Below are 23,583 nucleotides of genomic sequence, written 5' to 3'. Positions count from 1 at the left end.
ACTTTGCGATTTTCTCTTTTTTTTATATATAGGCTGGGTGGTCTAGTTGATTCAGGTGAGGAGAGGCGTCTGCCTTGTCCTACCTTATCTCTTTCTTTTAGAGCAGGGTTGTTTCCCCATATTATTTTGTGTTACTATACTTAATTATTATCTGCTGAGACTGTAATTTTACAGTTTTATATGTTTATATGTAGTATTAACATTACCAAATATATCTAGGTGTTGGTGTGGGTGGTGGGTAGGGTACTCACTGTTAACTTTAGTTTTACAGTACACTTGAATTTTCTTTATTTTATTATGGGGTGCCTGGGTCGAGGGTGGGGCACTGGTTGGGAGAGGATATGATGGATTTTCGGAAAGGAAGTGTTGCCCCCTGGAAGCAAGGGAGAAAATCTCCATTTAAATAGGTTTTATTTTTTTCTATTTAGAAATAGTTTTTTATTACATTGGTGTGAGTGTATTAAAGAATCTCTATTTTTGTGAATTTTCTATGGTCTATGCTCAGTGGTTTGGATGGGGTTTCTCCTCCCGGGGGGTCTCGGACTTGCCTGGATGATTATGGTTAGTCATTCGATTAAATGGTACACCTGGAATGTCAAGGGGAGTAATTCACCAGTCAAAAAGGAAGAAAATATTATCAAACCTCAAAAAAGAAAGGGTTGATATAGCTCTCCTACGGGAGACACATTTACTGGATAAAGAATACTTGAAATTACAACGGGGAGGATATGATCAGGCCTTCTTTTCTTCTTTCCGCTCAAAAAGTAGGGGAGTAGTCATTCTTATGCGGAAGAATCTCCCTTTCAAAATCCTAAGACAGATAAAAGATGAATCTGGACGATATATACTGATTAAAGCCCTCATAAATGGAGAGGAATATGGGATTTTAAATCTGTATTGTCCCTGGCACATCCTTTCAAATTTATAATGGAAGCTTTCTCCAAATTGATGGCTCTCGGGGCTCATCACACAATTATAGTGGGAGATTTTAATTGCATTATGGACCTGGAGATAGACAGGATACCCAAGAGTACTGCGGGTGTATTCCCCAGATCCAGACAATTGGCAGATTTGAATAAAGATTTAGGATTAGTAAATGTGTGGAGGTGCCTCCACCCGCAAGGCAGAGATTTCTCTTTTTATGCTAATCCACATAAATGTCACACCAGAATTGATAAGTTTTTTGCCCCTTAACCTTTTTGAATTGCAAAATAGGTAATACAATAATTTCTGATCACACTGCTGTGAATATGGAAATCAAAGCGAGGAACAATGAGGCATCCCCTCGACACTGGCGCCTGGATTCCTTCTTAATGAAGGATAGTAAATTTGTAAAATATTTTTCTCAAGATTTTAAAACTTTTTTGGAAATTAATTCAGGTACGGCTAGTAACCTGTCAATGATGTGGGAGACCATTCAGGCTTATGCGCGAGGTCTGATCATTTCATACTCGGCGACTCAGAAGAAACTAAAGGGAGAACAACAGCATCTACTTGAGGCTCGCTTAAAGGCAGCTGAAACAGTGCACGTTGATAGACTCTCTTTTGTTAAGTTACAAAGGATTACGGCCCTTAGGACAGCCCTGAATACCGCACTTACCTAAACGGCAAAGAGGGAAATATTATTTGCAAAGCAAAGATTATATGAATTTGGCGATAAACCTGATAGATACTTAGCATTTCTTGCAAGGAAAGAAAAGGCCCCTCAAGCTATCACATCCATCATGGAAAGTGCTGGTACTCTGACTCACGATCATAAAAGGATCAACACAATCTTCAAAAAGTTTTATTCTGATTTGTATAAATCGCAGGATTGTGAAGAAAGAGCCTTTTTAAAAGCCTGGCCTTTCTGGACTTAACCTCGGAAGAGGTATCGGTCCTGAATGCTCCCCTAACAACCCAGAAAGTACTTGACGCAATCAGGCAGCTTCAGAGCGGTAAGGCAACTGGCCCAGATGGATTTCAGGTTGAATTCTATAAAGTTTACAGGAGTATTAGCTGGTCCACTTATGGACATGTACAACTACTCATATAGTCAGGGCTGCCTCCCGCCTTCACTGAGAGGCAAATATCTCCCTCATTCTCAAAAAAGGAAAGGACCCAGAAGACTGTGCATCATACAGACCAATATCCTTGCTAAAGGTAATTTTTAAATTCTTTGTAAAACATTAGCATCGAGGCTGGAGATGGTATTGCCATATATCATAAAAGAGGGTTAGACGGGGTTTATCAAGGGCCGTAGATCATTTAATAACATTAGAAGGGTTTTAAATGTGATTCAAGTCTGTCATCAGGAAAAAATACCGGGAATAGTAGTCTCATTGGATGCAGAGAAGGCATGCAACAGGGTTGAATGGTCATACCTGTTCTATACATTGGAAAGGTTTGGCATTGGAAAGGTATTTGCTAAATGGGTCTCAACATTGTATAATGATCCTAAAGCAGTTGTGATCACCAATGAATTAGGCTCGGATAGCTTCAGTGTGCGTAGGGGCTGTCCTCTCTCACCGTTGCTATTCATGCTAATAATTGAGCCACTAGTGGAAGCTATACGGGCTGACTCTAAAACAACGGCCCTGAGGGTTGGTACAGATAAACATAAAATTACCCTTTATGCAAATGATATTCTCCTTTTTCTTAGTAATCCTCTGATGTCCGTGCCTTGCTTAATCCAAGTTATTAATATATTTCGTGCATTCTCAGGTTACAAAGTTAATTTCTCAAAATTGGAGGCCATGCCGATGGGTGGTCTTGCTAGTATGTCCCACTTATTGGATGGATCTCACTTTCCCTTTCGGTGGTCTCTGGAGGGCTTTTTATATTTAGGTATTTTTATCACCCCCGTATTTGGCCAGCTGTACAAGGTCAATTTTGTGCATCTACTGGAAAGGATAAGGCAGGACCTTCAACGTTGGCGGGGGGGGGGGGGGGGGTGATCTTCTGATTTCCTGGCTAGGTAGAATAACTCGAATTAAAACGATGTCTTTCCCAGTCTCTTATACCCTATGAGAATGCTCCCAGTGATGCTGCCAAGGCCAGCACTGCGCAAATGGTATGGTTGGCTGGGTTCTTTCATCTGGAATCACAGACGGCCCCTCATTAAGTTAAAGCAGCTACAGCTTCCACAGGCAAGGGGAGGGCTGGATTTTCCAGACTTTAGGAAGTATCAGCTGAGTTCCCCGTTAAGCTACATAGCCGATTGGGTCTCGTCTGACCTACAATCAATCTGGCTGGACATCGAGGCTTCTCAACTAAAGTGCTCTCTTATTAACCTCTTATTTTTGGATAAGATGAAAATCATTATGGACCACTGTAAAAATCCCTGTAGTATTAAACACAATTAAAGCCTGGAATATAATGCGGCAAAACAAGGGTAATTCACATAAAACATCCCCCTATATTCCTATAGTGGGGGCATGGGGTTTTCAACCGTGGCTCACAGATGCCACATTCAAATCCTGGAGGTCCATATCCTGTTTAGGGGATCTGTTTGAGGAGGGGGTCCTGATGTCTTTTGAACAGCTACATCAGAAATTTGGACTACCTAATAGAGACCTCTTTCGATACTTCCAAATTCAAGATTACATACAGAAGACGACTACGCTATTAGATAGCCTTTATATATTAGATAGAGAAAGTACAGTGTTGTGGCCAATGGGTGTACCCTCAGTCAGCACTCTTTATCACATAGTGAAGTGTCAGAAGACTTGGACCGTCTGCTTAGAACATGGGATCAGGATTTGGGGCTTGAAATTTGTACAGAAATATGAGAGGACATCTGGGAAAATGCCAGAAAAATCTCCATTTGTAACAGAACCCAGGCCATTCAGTTAAAGATACTCCATAGGGCTCATATAGCACTGGAACGATTGGCACAATTTAGGGCAGGAGCATCTCCAACGTGTCCCAAATGTAAAACAGAGGTGGGCACTCTCACACATTGCTTATGGACATGCCATAAGATCCGCAAATACTGGACCAAAGTAGCAAATGCCTTGACAGAAATCTTGGGAATGGAAATTAGAGCAGATCCATTCTCTCTTCTCCTAGGCTTCTCGAGCTTACCTTCTCTGGATGTGCACTGGAGGAAATTATTTTCCATTCTATCCTTTTGTGCAAGGAAAAATATCTTAGTAAACTGGCTCTCCAGGACTTCTGAATTGGCACAGATTAATCATGGAATGTATTCCCCTTGACTTCCTTACAAATATGGTGCACCAAAAAAACTGAATTATTCTATAACATATGGCAGCCCTTCTTGAATTACATAGATACAGATATTTTGGCCATTTTGTCAAGGGCTTTCATCTAGTTGTGCTAACGGTTCTGGCTGGTCCGGGGCGCCTTGGGGGAGGGATCCCGCATGAATACGGGTTTTTTACGATTTGATGTTAAATCATTCCTAGCATGTGCTTCATTATTTAATTACTATGTTATCCTTTTTTTTTCTCGAGTAATGTAAGTTATTTGATCATACGCTCTGGTTAGTTATAGGTTAGATTAGTAGTTAGTTGAGTTTTGTCTTTTTCCTTTTTTTTCTCTATCTCTTCTTTTTGTTTGACAGGTTTTGGCTATTATTTATTTAAGATTGAATTGTATATTAATGTTTGTACTTGTGTTTTTTTTATTTGTAAGCTTGTAAAAACATGTTAAACTTTCAATAAAAATATCTATTAAAAAAAAAGATGTAGAGGCCTAGTCATTGAATAAATCTATTAAAGAAATAGATTTTAAAAAAGATTTTAAAGGCATTGAGGAATTTGGGTGAAAGCAGTTATATGGTATTGAGATAGAGGATCAGCCATGATTATTGGACTGTCAGTGCAGGTTCAAAATGCCAAATGGGCTGCTTCTGCTCCTGGACTCTCTTTTTTCTAGAAAGTACATAGGGTTTGCAATGTGACCCTTGGGACTAATGTACAGCTTGTTTCGCAAGTATGCTGTGACACTGCAGTCATTCTTCTTCCTGGTAGAATCAATAATTTTGCTGACCCTCTGTCCATTCCTCTAATTCAGGAGGATCTAATATATTATGAAGTAGTCCGGTAATAGAGTCATATAGCACGGAAAAAGACCCTACAGTCCAACTAGTCCCACTTGCCTGCATTTGGCCCATATCCCTCTTAACCTTTCCTACTCATGTACTTACCCAAAATGTTTATTAAATGTTGTAACTATACCTGCATCCACCACTTCCTCTGGCAGTTCATTCCACGCATGAAACACTCTTTGTGTAAGAAGTTGCCCCTCATGTGCTTTTTAAAACTTTCCCTTCTTACCTCGAGTGTATGCGGTCCAGTTTTCAACTCCATTACCCTAGGAAAAAACACTTGCTATTCACCTTTCCCTGTGCCTCTCAATGTTATAAACCTCAGTAAGATCACCCCTCAATTTCCCAGACTCCAGCAAAAAAAGTCCCTGCTAATTCAACCTATTTTTATAACCCAAACACTCCATTCCTGGCAATATCCTGGTAAATCTTTTTCTGCACCCTCTCCAATTTAATACTCTCCTTCCTATACCAGGGCAACTAGAACTATAGACAGTACTCCAGAAGAAGTTTAAGATTTTAGTGAAGACCAGCAGCTTGGGTTGGGGATGAAGTTGTTGGTGTGTTCGCCGAGCTGGTTGATTTTCTTGCAAACATTTAGTCTCCATCCTGGGTGACATCTTCATTGCTGCATAGCCTCCAAATGTCGTTGTGATTGCCCTGAATTTATACGGTTCTGTCTGTTGTGGTGGTGGTTTGTGTCCAGTTTTGTACTGTAGTGGTCCATAAATGGGGTCTATTTCAATATGTTTGTTTATGGAATCAATGGATGAATACCAGGCCTCCAGGAATTCGCGAGCTTGTCTTTGTTTAGCCTGTCCCAGTATCATAACATTGTCCCAGTTGAGTTGGTGACTTTTGTGTATTGATACGAAGGAGAACTGGTCATGTCTAGTTACAAGTTGATGCTCGTAAATTCTGGTGGCAAGCTTCCTGCCCATTTGTCCAACATAATTTTTCTCGCAGTTGCTGCATGGTTTTTTGTACCTCACCTTCACTCTGCAAGTTGTGGTATGGGGTCTTTTGTTAGTAGCTGGTGAAGTGCGGCTATGGGTTTGGTGCTGTCATTATTCTCAGAGGATGTAAAAGTCTTCCCGAGATCTGGCCCAAACTATGTGAATGATACCTTTATCATCATGAAATGGCCCAAGTTGGAAAGTACACAGCAGCTCATCACTAGCATATTCACTGGGATCAAGTTCACCAGAGATAAGAAAACCACCAACTCCCGTTCTTAGACGTATTGGTTGAACGCACGAACAACAGTGAACTCCTTACCAGACTGTACAGAAAGGCTACACATACAGACCAGATCCTCAGTTACAACAATAATGCCACCATGCAGAAACAGAGCTGTGTCATGTTTAAATGAGCCATAACACATTGTAATACCCCAGAACTCCGCAAAAAAAGAAAATTGCATAGGTCAAACAGGTAGGAAACTGGTCACCAGAATACATGAACATCAGTTTGTAACAAAATGACACGATAGAAGTGATCAACTCAACTGGGACAATGTGATGATACTGGGGCAGGCTAAACAAAGACAAACCTGGGAACTCCTGGAGGCCTGGTATTCATCTGTTGGTTCCATAAACAAACATATTGAAATAGACCTCATCTACAGACCACTACAGTACAAAACTGGACATGAACCACCTGCCACAACAGACAGAACCGTATAAATTCAGGACAGATCACAATGACATCAAGAGGCTACACAGCAGTGAGGATGTCACCAGGATGGAGACGAAAATTCACCAGCTTGGTGAACCAACCAAAAACTTCATCCAGATGAGGTCTCACCAACGTCCTGTACATCATCAACACAATGTCCCAACTCCTATACTCAAAAGGTCTGAACAATAAAGGAACGTGTACTAAATGCCATCTTAACCACTCTGTCTAACTGTGATGCAAATTTCAAAGAATTATGAACCTAAACCTGTAGGTCTCTCTGTTCTACAACACTACCTAGGACCTTACCTGCCCCTAGTAAAGCACAATACCTCACATTTATCCGAATTAAACTCCATCTACCACTGACCCAACTGATCAAAATCTCTTTGTAATCTTACATAACCTTCTTCACTTAAAAACAGATTTTTAAATTTCCCTCTCTACCATGTGAGTGATAGAAACAAGTTAATACTTCAGCTAAATTCCAGAGAAACAGCTATTCCAATGAAATAAATAAAGGTTTCTCACATTTTAATTTCCAGGCTTAGTATTTGTGCAATATAGAAGGTAAACTTTACTCCAGTATTCAAATAGAACTTTATCACTTTATAATTCATCTTAAAATTTAAGAAACATTTACATTTATACAAGGCCGTTCACAACTTCAGGAATCCCAAATGGCTTTCAGCTAGTTAAATAATTATGAGTATAGTCACTGTTGAAACATTAAAATAACAGCAGCCAATTTGTGCACTGTAAGCACAAACTGCAATGCAATGATGACTAGATAATGTGTCCTTTTCAGGTTGATTGAGGGTTACATATTGACCAGGGCACCAGAGATGACTCCCATGCCTTTTTAAAAAAATAAAGTCATAACATGTACAGACAGTCAAATCTCTGAAGTTGGACCAGAACCCACAACTTTCTGACTTAGGGGTGGCAGTTATATCACAGAAAAACGCAAGAGTCATTGCCCGTCACACTATGCCATGGTTAGAAACCTCTTAATGAAAGGTATATTTCTCTTTGCTATTCAAGTGTTACATATGAACTTATGAGTTAAGTGGAGGAGAAGACCAGTCAATCCCACCGACCTGTTCGGTGATTCAATAAGTTTAAGGCTGATCTGATTATTCTATATTCCCAACTGCCCTCAGTAATCTTTATTTTAAAAATGTTTGAAGGCAGGTCTGTTTCCACTGCATTTTGAAGAAGAGAATTCCAAAAACACATGACGCTCTGAAAGAAAAATAAATCTCCTTATCTCTGTCTTAATTAGGTGACCCCTCATTTTTAGGCAGTAACCCACAGTTCTCGATTCTCTCTAACCTTTCAAGATCTTAAATGTTTCAGCCAAGCCAATCCTTACTCTTGTATCTTCCAGCAGATACAAGCCTAGCATGTCCAACCTTTCCTTATAAGGCAACATCCATTCCGGGTATTAAATTTGTCTACTTTTCATAAATTCTTTCCTACATATTTACAACCAAGTGCAGTCATGCTAAGAGACTGTTCCAATGGATAAGAATTTGGGTCCTTCATCAAGAATGGCATGCATTTTGTTGCTATAGTTACACTTGTAAAGGATATCTATTCCTGTCCCTTTGTTGGACTTACTGGTTTTTATTTCCATGTTAGACCTAAGGTCTTGCAATGCAGGCAGACACTCAGACTGCGTGCAAATACTGTACACAGCATCTGGAATTCTGCAATTGCAATTGGATTCCAGATAACCTTGCTAACTTGTATAAGATCATGAAGCTATCAGGGAAAATACATGATAGAGGTCAGGTACTCTGTTCACAATACTGAAGACACAAATGTTATGTCTCTTTATGCTCCACCTTACTTATGACGGGTTCTACACAACATCAGCGAAGCAACTGGTTGGGTTAATTGCTCAAACAGTTTTGAACAAATTTTCCACATATACAATGAGAAATTCTTTCACATTTGTGAAGATTGTACAGGACTTGCAGCTTGATGGTACTGCACCAGCTGCTCAATTGACATTACTAGGTTATTGACTGAAGTACCATTCAAGAAAGCCACAGACACTTACATTGTAACACTAAATTACTGTAGTCCAGACCAAGCACCATTGTGTGAATCAGTATTCATGACACCATTTTTGCCCAAATATATATGGGATCTCCATTAGTCCCAGTTTCATAAACATTTTTGTTGTGTACCATTAGAAATATGTCTTCAGTGGAATGACACAAAACCTCTTATGCCTTGAATATTTCCAATACATTGACTGGTTTGCTATATTTGAATCCACAGCTGCATGTAAGAATTTCATTATGTGCCTTAATGGGCTCCATCCTTTGAAATGAAGCAGTCAATTAAACTCTCTTTTCTTGATGGCCTCGAAGAGAAATGAGCCAGGTGGTTCTCCACTGCTATCTACTGCAAGCCTAACTTCACTGGTCTTTACTTCAATCAGTATAAATTATGGCATTGCTAGTTTCCTACAGTTTCATGAACTGTAGGATTGGGCTTATTGGTCACCTCATAAATAGGGCCTAAGCCATTGATTCATTATGCAAGTTGGATATTAAAATTGGATGTATCAGAGTCATCTTACCAGATAATGACTACCTTGATCACATAATTTCTCACTCTACATTTAACACTTTAATCAGGCACATATATTACTGAAATTCTGGATTGTGACTAATATGACTATCACTGAAAGAATGTAGTATCTCCAAAACATCTAACTATAATATCCAAAGTGGACAGAAACTCTACTTATCAATAAGAAATTAATCTGCCATTATTTCTTCACCCGTTCTAATTGTTAAACTCGTTTGAGCCTGATTTTTATTCATACATATTTCATAAAACAAAATTCCTATTCTTAGCCTATTTCTGGAGGTGTAACTAATAATCCAATTGAGAGATCCTGAAACTCAGATGAAATTATTCAATCATAATGGGGGAATGACAAAATTTATAAACCTTTTAAATTATGCTGTAGAATAAAAATTTCTGTTTAAGTGCTGCTTAAGCATGGAAACCTGGTCCCTAACCAGCAGATTACACTATGAAACTGGGGCAATATAAACAGACTGCCAAGGTCACTTCAGAATGCCTAACCTACCAGGCCTCTTAGTTGCTTGGCAACACAGATGCTAACAGACTGGTGTCAGCAGCTTGTTAGAAGCGTTCTGGTCTTAAAGCTATACAGACGCATATACAGCATTATATGTAATTAGAGATGCCCTAATGTGTGCAGTAATATAAACGTGCATTGGTTTTCACAGGAAAGCATTCTGGGTACAGATGCAAATGAGATATTCGAAAAGGATTGAGCCAGGTTAAAAAAACCACAAAACATTTCAATCAATTTGAATAGCAAGTCAGCCCAGATAATTACACTCACCTTGTTGCTGGTGTTTAAAGATACACATTTTTAGAAGCTTCACGCAGGGCATGACTTAAATTTAAATAAACAATTTCGAAAGCAAAATCAGATTTTGCAAATTACTGCAACACAGTTACTAATTGTACTTTATTAATTGGCTAAGAACCAATGGAAAACGAACAAAAGATGCATAGTTTTGCTTAACCTAAGAACCTTCATTATTCTGCCTTGGTGCTGCTGCTGTGAAATTAGTTGGAAGTCAGGCAGTGACAGAAACAAATTAAACACATCTTAATTAAACAATGCACACAATATAATGACAACAATGAATTAAAAGGCATGTGCTAATCTGATTAGCACCTCAGAATCCAACGTTCACATTTATCTTTTCCCAAAATAATCTTCTACCTCACTGTCAAATCCATGTTGATAAGGAACTCCAGGCAGGAAGAGGAAAATCAGCCAGGAAATGTGCCTTCCAATAGTTATCCAACAACATAGCTGTACGTGTGGATGTTGAATGGCAGATAGACAGAATTGGAATTGTCTATGGTGCTCCAATGATTCAAGAGCCTGCTGGCGCCTCTACTGGGTAACACAGGGTTTGGAACCAGAGAACTGCCAGGGCCTGTGGACACACAGACTAGCAAAAAACTAGGGAAAATGAGAAGCAAACTACAAAGCATTCATTTAGAAAAATACACTGTTAGCTCTGTGTAATCATTTTAGCAATTTCTCCAACAGTATTCTGTTCCTTTTAAATACATAACACTTCATGTGACATAATTTTTAAAGTCAAGCTGTTGCATATTTTAGCTTAGAAATTATTATAGACATCCATTTTCCTACATCTGTAAATAGCATGTTCCTGTTGAAAGGATTTTGTAAAGAAGTTGACCTTTCTTCCCCCACAGATGAACAGACCACCATGGAAGGTTCACGACATTTATGACAGAATGATACTGTTCACTTCCATAACCCATCAAACTGTTTTTCTTGGAAAAAGGTAAACCAAACAGCAGCCAACAGCTTCCTTGCAATAAAAGCCAAGACCGTGCATTCATCTATCACAGCTGAGGCACTCTCTATTCCCCGTTTTCCCTTAAGCCTGGTCACCTCTCATGTTACAGCTTTTAACAATAACTCTAAATAATATTAGCAATGACAAATGGCACCTTATCTTCAATACCCACAATCAATATTTGCTTTAAAGCAGCATCCATCTTTGAAAATATTGACTGGGAGCCTGAGAGACTGAAAACGTGGTCGTTTCTGAAGACTGGTGCATGAAGGACACACAGCATGAAATTTGGCACAAAATCTCCCAGCTGTATTGGTTTTAGGAAACAGTGATATTTTACGACTTGCTGTGACTAAAACCAGCTGCTCATGGATAGAGAGAGCAAGCTGCTCTGATAATGAGATCCTCTGATGTCAGATACTCATTTTTATTAAAGCATTTTTTGAAGAGAACAATGAATTTACACAATAAGCCTTTGCTATCATACCTTGCAAGATGAAATTTACAGATGCTTCAAATGATTACTACAGTGTTGGAAATTTATTCTGATAATTCATTATGCCTCAAGATTTAACATCATGAAAGTGACTTCTTAAGCTGTAACGTGTGAAATATGCATTGAAAGGTTTAACGCTTACAAGCATTCTGGGGAATAAACGAACATCCAAGGCACGTTAAAAGGCCTTCCAAACATTCTCTAACATTATGAGAAATGTACCCCAGAATACTAAGTGAGACTAAATGAGCAGATTAATGAACCATTGACTATCATTATGAAGGAGTTCCTGGACCCCAAGGGGCTACAAGAGGGTTAGCAATGAGCACTGCAGTTTCAAATTCAAAAAGGGCAATAAAATCAAAAAGAGGCACCTTCTGACCCATCAAATAGATTAAGGAAATTCACTATGATGTCTAAATTGATGATTATTTGTACAATGATAACAGCAATCAACATGGATTCTGAAGATGGCAATGCTGCATGACCAACAATGTTGCACTGAAAGCACAGTTGTGCATAATTGCATATTAATTTAACACCTGATTCCACGTGAAAATGAGCTCACATTCAATTTAAGAATGTTTATATACTGGGCTACTTAATCCTGTAGTGGGAGATCAATGGTTTTTGCAATGCCTTTAAACAGTCAGGAGCTCCTTCTGTAGGTACCCACAGGTGATGATGACTTGGATAATGTATCTCTCATGCTTTTGGGAGAAAGTCCAAATTACTTGATAATGTCCTGATTCAAGGAGCAGGTTTCTTTTTGTTAATCTTATATTTTGCATTGAATTCATTCCCTCTTTCCTTCTCACAGCTGGACACATTATTCAAATGCTTAACAGCGTTTCTGACCTTAACTTCCAACCATGCAAGGTCTAGTCAATATTTGCCATACCGTTCTGCAATCCCCAGAATACTTCCAGTTTGGGCTCCTTTTGGATGGGTTACACTTTGAATTGACTTCTTTAAATGAGTTGTTAAACCAAGTCTCATCTGGCCTTTCAGATGAATAGAGAACTCCAGTGGTATTATTTGAATGAAAACCATGGGGGAGTTCTCCATAAACCCCTCACCAATAAACCCCTCCCTCAATCAAATCTTCTTTTTACAAATCTTGTCATTATCACATTAGATTTGTGTGACCTTGCTTTGTACAAATTGACTACTACATTTTCTGCATTATAATGGATTATACTTCCTAAATAAGTCAACAGCTAAAAGCATTTTAAGGTAGCCAGAGGGTGAAAATGGTGCTTTATAAATGCAAGTCTTTGTTTCTTTGCATGTTGGAACCATTATTTTAATGATTATTTAAATAACAACTTATGATAAAATATTACTTTTTGATAATTAAAAATTAATTCATTTAATATTTATAGTTGTTGTTCAGTTTTAAGTGCATGCTGATGACCATCAACACCACCTCATCACCATTTCTTTTGATCCCTTCACCACAACTAAATTACCAAAATGCTTATCTGCTATCCAATATTGGGGAACCAGTTCCCACTACCAACTTCCTTGCTCTCCTTGACAAATGTCTGATATCTAACCAGTGTATATATAACTTCGGTGTCATAGTTGTCCCTAAAATGTGTTTCCAAACATATAACTGTGCCACCACTCTGGTACATCAATTTGCATTTTTGTAACATTATTTCAACTCAAACCGCAATGTTCTTGCCCAACCATCTTCAGCTGCTTCATCAATGACCTTCCAAAGTGGGGATGTTCACTGATAATGGCACAAAGTTCAGCATATTTGTGATTCCTCAGATAATGAAACAGTCACCAGAAATGGTGACCATTAATTTTAAAACAGTGCACCCTAGTGAACACACCGCCAAGAGGAAACATCCTTCCTGCCCTTCATATTGACCTTGTCAAGACCATTATATAGGACTTTATATAGCTCTCAAAATCTCACCCCTCACTCCTATACTTGTAGTGGAAAAAGGATTTAGTAGTTTAATGATTTATCACATATAAAAATCATCCAATTAGTATCTAGAAAAAATAAAAAGACATTCTAGATTGTCATCAATTATGTCCTGAAAATCTGATTTAACTCTGGTAATTAAATATGAATGTCAATGTTTTATTACCCATGTGATTATTACAACAATAACAAGTGGTCTATTAGCAATGCAATGGAAGATTGGTGACAACGTAAAAAACTTGCTCACTAATAGCACAAAGCAGTGACCCATGGAGAGAAAGTGGAGTGTTTATGGGTCAGAGTTATTTTATATCAGCGCTAAGGCTTTTGCTTGGTATCCCCTTGCAAGCAAGTGCATAACAATTTGCTAAAACTGCAAGAGTGATTCATGCTTTCTTTTTCATTTTTGTTTAGATCAAAAAATTGATGAATATCCTACAACTTCAGTTAGTTATTACTTAACATATCAAATTCCCTAATCAATATTATAAAGATTTTACTAAGTCAAACAAAATTATTCAAATGCATTGCAGTTTGGTGGAGCAATTAACAAATGAGTACAAGAAAGCTCTCATTTCTCTTTGGAATAAGAACATAATTAATTAACATTTAAATTACACTTTTAATGGCAATTATGACATCTTGTGGGAATCGTAAACAGCCATAATCGCAATTAGAAATGTGGGATATGGTATTTAACAATGCTGGTCTTCAAAACTGAATGAAATATAAAGCTCTGGGCCACTGCAATGGACATTCAAGTTACTTGGGAGCAGTAGAGAATATCTAAAGTAATTACAGTAAGAAAGCCAACAAGCATTCCTTTCTTTGAACATCTTGGATTTAAATGAAAAACAAAAATGAGAACGCAATAGCAACGCATTTTGGTAGTACCTTTAACACTGGAAAATGTCCTAAAAAGCTTGGTCAAAGAGGTCAATGTTGAAGAAAATCTTAAAGGAGGAGAGAGATTTGGAGAAACGGAGGAGAGATTTGGGAAAATGGAGAACTTTAAAAAGCAAATCCCACCACTTGGGGATTGTAGGCATAGCCATCAATTGTGAAAGGAAAGAGACATACAAGAGGATGTTACAGGAGGAATGCAGATGGTCATATGGTTGAATAGGGAGGTGCAAAACCATGGAGGGATCTGAGCAGAATGTTGAGAATTTGAAATTTGAGGTGTTGCTAGACCAAAGGCCAATGCCAGTCATGATGGGCAGAATTGATAGCTGAGTGGTACTTTGTGTGGGTTCAAATATAATGATCAGTTTTTTTTTCCATTCTAACATATGCCATATCCCAAAGTAGCCAATCACCACATTACTTACATGTCATCCATGCCTCTGCACATACATAATGTATATAGCTAAACATAATTCTACCTGTCCTCATGTTTCTGTACTCAGTTCATTTTATAATGTCAGCAGGAATAAAGTTATTTACTAATCATATCTTCATACTTGGTGGAATGGTGTTGCACTGATAAATGTCCCAATGGTGGGATTGGAAGCACACGACCTACGAATTAGGAATAAAGACAAGTGACGATGTGTAATTGTATGATGATCAGGCAATTAGCTATGAAGAGATACTAGTCAACTTGCTATCACTGCATTCTGAAGCGGACACACATTTCAGGAGAATGTGTGGCCTGAAAGGTTCATGATGCCTCCCTGCAGGTTCTCATCTGGACCTTGCTGGATTAGCAGAAGGCTGTGCTTCCCAATGAAAACTATAGAAGGACTTCGCACCTGCTGAATGCAGCCTGGGCATCGATTGCAGCAGGGATGAGCAATGATCACCACTCTAAGCTTGGCTCATTCTCTGCCAGTTCCTCTCCTCTTCAGCCACAGCATCGAAAAGCACTCCGTATAGCAGACCTATCCTGTCTGCCTGTGGTGAACTGCAGTCAGCAAACTGACAAAATTCTGGTCAGTGCCAAACCTTCTATTTGAACCTTGTTCCTGACTCCTGATTGCGTGTGTTGTAATCCAGTTCAAGAAAATGGCAAAGTGGACATGCAAGATTTACACTGAATTTTTTGGAGATATTAGTATTTATGGAGTATTTCACAGTTAATGAATTACATTTGAAATGTGTTTCTGGTTTTTCAGGCTGACATTTGCACTGGAAGGCTACACAAAACAGTAAATGACACAAAAGATGTGTGTTTTCAGCAGTGTTGGTGAATTGGATTATTATCCAGGACATCCTTGCTCTCATCTTCAAATACGGGGTAAAAGGTGTATGTTGCCTTCCTTGCCTTAACATCTAGGTTAACATCTGTCTCAGGGAAAAATTAGAAGCTATTATTAATGAAAATATAGCAGAGCACCTAGGTAAGTTCAAGGTAATCAGGCAGCATCAATCTGGTATTGGGAAAGGGAAATCATGTTTGATAATCTATTGAAATTATTTGAGGAGGTAACACAAGCTGTGGATAAAGGGGAAGCAGTGGATGTGCCATTCTTAGATTTCCTGAAGGGATTTGATAGAGTTCCAATCAAAGATGACTGCAGAAAACAAAGCTCTTGGTATAGTCATTCCAATTATTTTATTGCACCCAATCAAGTAGACAGAGCCTTGGTCTAATATTTTATCCGAATTATAACACAGCATGCTTTCATTTAAAAATGTGAGCCTGGATTATGTGCTGAAGCCCTAAAGTGGGCTGTGAAATTGTAATCTTTTTGGTTCATGGGCAAGTGTGGTGTCCACTAAGCCAAAACTGGCATTTAATTATGAAATTGTTTTTCTGAGATTCCCTTTCCTGACCATTAGCAAATTGATAAGGCCATCCCAGAATTCATTAGCCATTACCTGGAGCAATGCAAAGGATTTTGACTTTAAAATAAATATTTAATTTAATTGGGACAAACAATCTGAGTATGTCACAGCCAGTAAGCATCAGAAATCTTTAGGTGATGTGCTCTCAATTTGTTGATGCACACTGGTGTCATCGGAGCACCTTTCCACTGTGTGGTACCTCCAAAACGTGTACTCTTTTCCACCATAAACTTTAAAGAAGCCAAGTTTTAATTTAGGTTTTGAAACAGAAACACAGCAAGGAATGGTGAATATAATGCAGGAATTGCACCGGTGTTGTTTTAAAAATAAATGAAGAAAACAAAGCAACAAATTTCCAGAGATTTGCATATACAAATTTTCTACATTCAAGGTTCTGGCAATTTTTGCATTGTTTGCATTGTTCAAACCTATTTGGTAATTAACTTTACTTCATCACACCTCTTCAATATACCTCTCATCTTGCTTTATTTTTGACATTAACTCCATTATCTCCATTACTGTTGTTGTTTGATTCAAGATTATAACAGAGAATCTCTGTAGAGACATATGAAGTCGAAGCAGTAGGCCATTCGGCCCTTTAAGCCTGCTCTGCCATTCAATATGATCATGTATGATGATCCAATTTAGTTGCTGTTCCCATACCCTTCGATCTCTTTTGTAACTTCTATTTGAATATATTCAATGTTTTAGAGTCATACAGCACAGAAACAGACCTTTCGGTTCAACCAGTCCATGCTGACCATATTCCCAAACTACACCAGTTCCATCTGCTTGTGCCTGACCCATATCCCTCCAAATATGTCCTATTCATGAACTGATCCAAATGTTTTTTCATCCTTGTAACTGTGCATCCACCACTTTCTCTGGCAATCCATTTTACACATGAACCACTCTGTGCAAAAAGGTTGCCCCTCAGGTCCCTTTTATATCTTTCTCCTTTCATCTTAAAATATGCACCCTAGTTTTGAACTCCCCAACACAGGGGAAAAAGATCCTTGATATTCACCTTCGCTATGCCCCTCATAATTTTATAAGTGCATTAAGGTCTCAAACATTTTCTATGGCAGACAATTCCACAGGCTTACCACTCTTTGGATGAAGACATTTCTCCTCATTTCAATCCTAAAAATGGCCTATCCTGAATCCTTAGATTGTGATCTCTGGTTCTGAACTCCCCAGTCATTGGGAACATCATTTTTGCATTTACCATATCTCATCCTCCCTTCTTCTTCAGAACTCCAGTGAATATAGTTCTAACCAATCTACTCTCTCTTCATACGTCAGTCCTGCCATCCCAATAATCAATCACGTAAACCTTTGTTGCACTCCTGCCATTGCCAGTATATGTTTCCATTGAAAGTATGGTCTCACCTAATTACTGTTCTCAAAACCTCGTGCTCTGAAGGCTTCTCTACCATCTGCAGCACCTGCGTGCTTAGTTTCAGCAACTAGTGCACAAGGACACCAAGTCTTTTTGTGGTCAGGTTGACCAAAGGAGAGACATTTTGTACTAAATATTTGAAGTCCTTTGGTTTGTCCACTGAGGTGATCTGACTAACATGTTATTAGTTTCTCATAGTTGTCTGATCTCTCACTCTTTCTTATCTGCCACTATCGGCACTTACTCTCCTTCTATTAACACTTTGTATGTGCTAATTTAATATTTTAGTCTTTTTTTGCTTTGTTACTTCTTCCCTTTAGAGGAGCTCATTGGTGGGCAACATTTGAATTAATCCCTAATAATTTTCATTCCCCTGGGTAAGTGACATTTCCTGGATATGTAAATGCAATATTTTATTTTCTCCTCCTTCTTCCACTTCGGCACTCTTAGTATACCAGTTTTCCAGTTCCTTTACCATTTCACAATTTGTTCAGAGGAATATTTGCAGTGTCATTGTTAAGCTGTCTAATTAATTATTCATCTGTTAATCTTCTTTTAAGCTTGATTTCTGACTTATTACTTGATTTTACCGTTACTTATATTGTTCGTAGCTTTTTGCTTAATTGTTTTCTATCTAAGCAAAAATGAACTTAAAAGGAAAACTCAATGCAAATTTGAGTTGTCCTACTAGGAGTTATACGAAGTGCTTTCACAGAATAATGAATGACCAAAAGGCAGTATCCAAAATTCCCAAAGCCATCTTATTATACTAGAAATTTTGCATCCAAACAAATGCTTTTGTCACCTTCCTCGTCGCACCCCCATGTTGAATGCAAGGTTTGCAACCTTGACCTGAAGCTAAATTTTGAATTCTAAACATTGGAACTCCAAATATCCATATTGTGTGGACTGCCATTAATTTGTGTTTCCTTCGGAGCATTTGCGGGCAAGTGCGTGTGAGGGTAATCATCATATTGTCTAACAGAAAGAGCTTTGAAGAGTAAAAGCTTCTATTCAACAATTTATAGTTGGTTACAAAAATAGGCTCTACATTATTACAAAGACTGCTGGGAGGACGTTTGGCCCAACCAGTCCACATCGACCCTCCAAAGAGAAATCCACCCAGACCCATTTCCCTATGACTGATGCACCTAGCACTATGGGCAATTTAGCATAGCCAAATCACCTAACCTGCACATGCTTGGACTCTGGGTGGAAACTGGAGCACCCGGAGGAAACCCATACAGACACAGGGAGAATGTGCAAACTCCACACAGACAGTTGCCAGAGGCTGGAATCGAACTGGAGTCTCTGGCGCTGTAAGGCAGCAGTGCTGACCACCGAGCCACCGAGCTGCCCAGTCTACTCTCCCACCAAGTCTTCATCACATAGTGGGCCATGCTTATTTCAATCAGTCAGCTACTCACCCTTTTAGATCCATATACAACAATGGAGTCAGGTATGACACCAGTCCATCTAATTATTTGCCTTTCTGGCTTCCAAGCTCTCCACCAGCAACAACCAAAGATTCTTACATTATTATTGAGATGGAACAGCAGCTTTTCAGTGCCAGTGCAATCTCAAATAAGATTGAAATTCAAGACCAACTTTCATACTCACCAGTTTTAAAAATAACATTGCAGGATTTCCATAGCTTGAGAAAAGTACTCATTAAATTAGTGAGGTGATGTATCAACATTTACAGAGAACAAGATAACGTAATAGCTACACTGGAACAATGGAATGATGTTACTTTGGGAGTCTGAACAGAATTTGAGAAGTCACTTTTATCCTATTTCATTATGAAGATAATATGCTAAGTCTTATTGATGAGTCGATCGAAGGACAATTTCTAGAACAATAAGTTCCCATCTGCCTCTATAAAGTATATTTAAATTTTGATGAAGCAGTTTAACCTTAAATGGTGTGGTGAGCTTTTTAAAGGTAATTAGATGGTCAGACAAAGTGACATACGAGAACAACATGACATCCATTTGTAACTGTGTGAGGGCAAGGGGATTATACAATTCAACAAGTAGCAGCAAAACTAAAAGTGTCTGCTGACATCAACCATCAGAAGAGAATTTCTGACTGTACATGCTCACCTTCATGTGTTTGGATGCAAAACCTCTAGTATAATAAGATGGCTTTGGGAATGTTGGATACTGCCTTTTGGTCTTCATTACTCTGTGAAAGCACCATGACTTTGTATAATTCCTGTAGATGGAAAACAATTAAGCAAAAGCTACGAACAATGGATATAAGTAATGGTAAAATCAAGGGACAAATCATAAATCAAGCTTAAAAGAGGATTAACAGACAAAATTAACACTCACATATTCTTCATTTCAATTTATTTACGAGATGCTGCTGTTACTGTGTATGTTCCTGTGTCAGCAAACATTACCAAAGATAATTCTTCTGGTTGTTGGCAATCTCATTTGTCATCTAAAAAGTAGCAGTTTTTTAAAAAATGTTAAATTTTTAGACCTTCTTGGCTAAATAGCAGTCATATCATTGGAGGAAATACTGCAAATTAATGATAGATTTTTATTTTTATGCAATAGACATGGGTTCAATTCCCGCCTCAGGCAACTGACTGTGTGGAGTTTGCACATTCTCCCCGTGTCTGCGTGGGTTTCCTCCGGGTGCTCCGGTTTCCTCCCACAGTCCAAAGATGTGCAGGTAAGGTGAATTGGCCATGCTAAATTGCCCATAGTGTTAGATGTAGGGGAATAGGTCTGGGTGGGTTGCTCTTCGGAGGGTCGGTGTGGGCTTGTTGGGCCAAAGGGCCTGTTTCCACACTGTAAGTAATCTAATCTAATCTAATCTAATCTAATCTAATACGATTCAGCACAGTAACAGGTCCTTTGGCCCACCAAACATGTGTCAAATCCTAATCCTTATTGCCCAAGCACAGTATCTATCCCTCTGTTTGCTTTATGTTGATGTGTCCATCATGACACGCATTAAATGTTGTTAACATGCCTGCTTCCACTACATCCACTGGTAGTGCATTCTAGGCACCGACCACCCTGTGTGAAAGATTCCCTGCACTTCTCCCCTAAACATGCCCCCCTTCACCTTGAACCAATACCCTTTTGTGGTTTAACTTCCTACCCTAGGAAAAGGCCTTTGACTATCCACCAATCTATGCCTCTCAATTTGGTAAACCTCCATCAGGTCTCCCCTCAGCCTCCACCTTTCCTGTGAAAACAATCCTGGTTTGTCCAACCTGTCCTCATACCTAAAACCCTCCAGACTAGGCAACATTCTGATAAACCTTCTCTCCAAAGCGTCTGGCCAACCAGAACTGCATGCAAAATTCCAAATGTGGCCTAATTGAAGTTTTGTACAGCTGTAACATAATTTGCCAACTTTTATATTCAATGCTCCAGTCAATGAAGGCAGACGTGCTGTATGCCTTCGTGACCATTTTATCCACCTGTCTTGCCACATTAGGGATCTGTGGTCCTTCTTGCCCATATTCCTCTCTATGTCAATACTCCTAAGGGTTATGCCATTTATTGTATAATTCACACTTGAATTTGATCTTTCAAAATGCATCACCTGGCATTTGTTCAGATTAAACTCCATCTGCCATTTCTTTTGCCTAAATCTGCATTCTATTTCTCTAAAAGCAAATTTTCATAATATGGCTATTTTTCTCCACTGCCTTTACTGAAAGGGGGGAGATTTCTTGTGCCTGTCAGACCGTTTTCGCCCAAGTAAATTGTAGAATAATCTCATTCTAAAACTGTTCTTAAAAGAATGAAACAATCAAACATAAATTACCAGGCAAACACTGTATCTGCAAATGCTGAGACTGCCAGTCTAATCAACCGCTTAAGACTGATGTACTACTGACATAAAACCAATTAGATTAATGAAAATCGCAATTCTCTTTTACTTTGACAAATGTACTCTACCGTCCAATGACTTCCCTTATAGTTCTGAATTTTTGTTCACAACATGTAGAAGAAGCACAATGATGAATAAATGATTTATTTCCATATCACAGAGTGGAAAGAATTAACTTGGATTTAAGTGGCATCTTTCTCAATTTCAGGATCTTTCTAAGTTCTAGATGGTCAATTAAGTGCGTTTAAAATGTAGTCACTGCTTTTTTTAAAATGCAAAAGCAGTCACTACGTATAACAAGATCTCAGGAACACCAGTGGTACTAGTTATTCATTTCTGCAATGAAGCTATATTTGCATGATTAAGACTTAAATACTGGAAGCTGAGGGTACTCTTTGGCATTTCTTCAAAACAAATAAGTGGCGGGATTTCTTTTAGTCATATGGACAGACAGACAGGACCCATTTTAGTCTTTCATTTGAACAACAGCCAACCGCTACCCCGACCTCCACATTCCGTGTTTTGCGCTGGTATCCACCTAGATTGTTTGTTCAGGTCCAAGGGTGGGGCATGAGCCCAGATTTTCTGGTTTAGAGGTCACAGTACTACCACTAAACCAAAACCAAAACACATTAACAAGTATCCACTGGTAGGAGGCAGACTGCAGTTACATTGCTGGCTCTGTGTCGCCCTCTGGTAGAATGTTGCTCAACAACATTTGAATATGAGTTACACTTTACAGTCACAAACAGCAGGCTTCTCAGTCAGCTCCTGGACATCAGAATGTTTCAACAGTTTCCTACCTGTTCACTTGATTGCCTCCAAATTTTATTTTGCATCAAACGCTTCAATAATGGCTCATAATGTTGGTTTCATTGTTTTGTCTAAGTGCTATTCACTGTGGGTCCTTGTTTGCTGATATCTGGGCATCTGTCAGTATTGATGCATCACTGTTTGGAAGAAGCAATGAGGGAATGCTGACCATTTCACTGGAATTTTTAAAAGATTCTTTTGAAAATGTTATTCAGCAGCAGGATAATCATGCCAACTTATCATCAAAGTATTTCAAAAATGTAGACATTAAATTAGTGTAAGACTAGGAAATATTAATGTAGGGGCTAATGGTATCACATACTGAATTAAGGACGTATTGAGTCATATTTGACATCAACATCTAAAACCATGTAAACAATTTCAATAGCTTCAAAAATTAGCATTCAAGAAATAATCAGCATCCAATAAAGTGTAATGGGGAGGAATCACATCTTGTTGGCTGTTTCCATGAACTTATTCGTTTAAAAATATATTCACAATTCCACAACCAACAGTCAGAGGAAATGCTCTTCTGCATTCCACAATTTTTTTTTGTCCACACTGTAATTCTATCTTTAAAATCCCTACTTTCAGGTAAAGGACTCAACTAAAAGCTGCTCTGTTTGCCAGATTATCCAATTAAGTCTCACTGTACATAAACATGCCAACAAAACATTCACTTGCCCTGGTTTTAAGAGGCCAATAAATTCAAACATAATTGTTTTTCATTTGCATTTAATTAAAAACAATCAGATCAAAGCACTGATAGCATTGAATGACACAAATATGCTAATTTTGATACTGCAAATAATCTCACAATATGAACAGCTTGTGTCTTATGAGTCATCTTGCCTGCTAACTATAACCATCAGGGATGCAGTTATTAACACAGGAATTCACCTGTCTTATGCTCTTGGTCTTATATGGATAAGCACACAGCAGTTCTGTCATCGGTGAGATCATTTTTAAACAAGAACATTATAGGCTTGGATTTTCACAAGGATTTCAGTAAAGTTTATTGGCGGGAGAATGAAATTCACAAGCGTAGAGTCAGAGATGTACAGCATGGAAACAGACTCTTCGGTCCAACCCCTCCATGCCAACCAGATATCCCAACCCAATCTAGTCCCACCTGCCACCACCCGGCCC

At 38.6% G+C, this 23,583-nt stretch overlaps 1 protein-coding gene across 5 annotated transcripts in view; it reads right to left on the bottom strand.

The window, feature by feature from the left end:
* LOC122560043 (teashirt homolog 2) overlaps positions 1-23,583 on the bottom strand; it is a 480,378-nt gene that overhangs the window by 327,534 nt on the left and 129,261 nt on the right. The window contains exon 1 of one of the 5 annotated variants that reach the window (XM_043710224.1): positions 19,866-19,912. The exons of the other annotated variants lie outside the window; for them this stretch is intronic. The gene's annotated coding sequence lies outside the window, so the exon portion shown is untranslated. Of the gene's footprint in view, positions 1-19,865; positions 19,913-23,583 lie in introns of those variants that run through there. 5 annotated transcript variants of the gene reach the window in all.

The sequence above is a fragment of the Chiloscyllium plagiosum genome, chromosome 20 (assembly GCF_004010195.1).
Source record: "Chiloscyllium plagiosum isolate BGI_BamShark_2017 chromosome 20, ASM401019v2, whole genome shotgun sequence".
Lineage (NCBI taxonomy): Eukaryota > Metazoa > Chordata > Chondrichthyes > Orectolobiformes > Hemiscylliidae > Chiloscyllium > Chiloscyllium plagiosum.
Note: the sequence above shows the minus strand (reverse complement) of the source record. Positions and strands in the feature narration are given on the sequence as shown.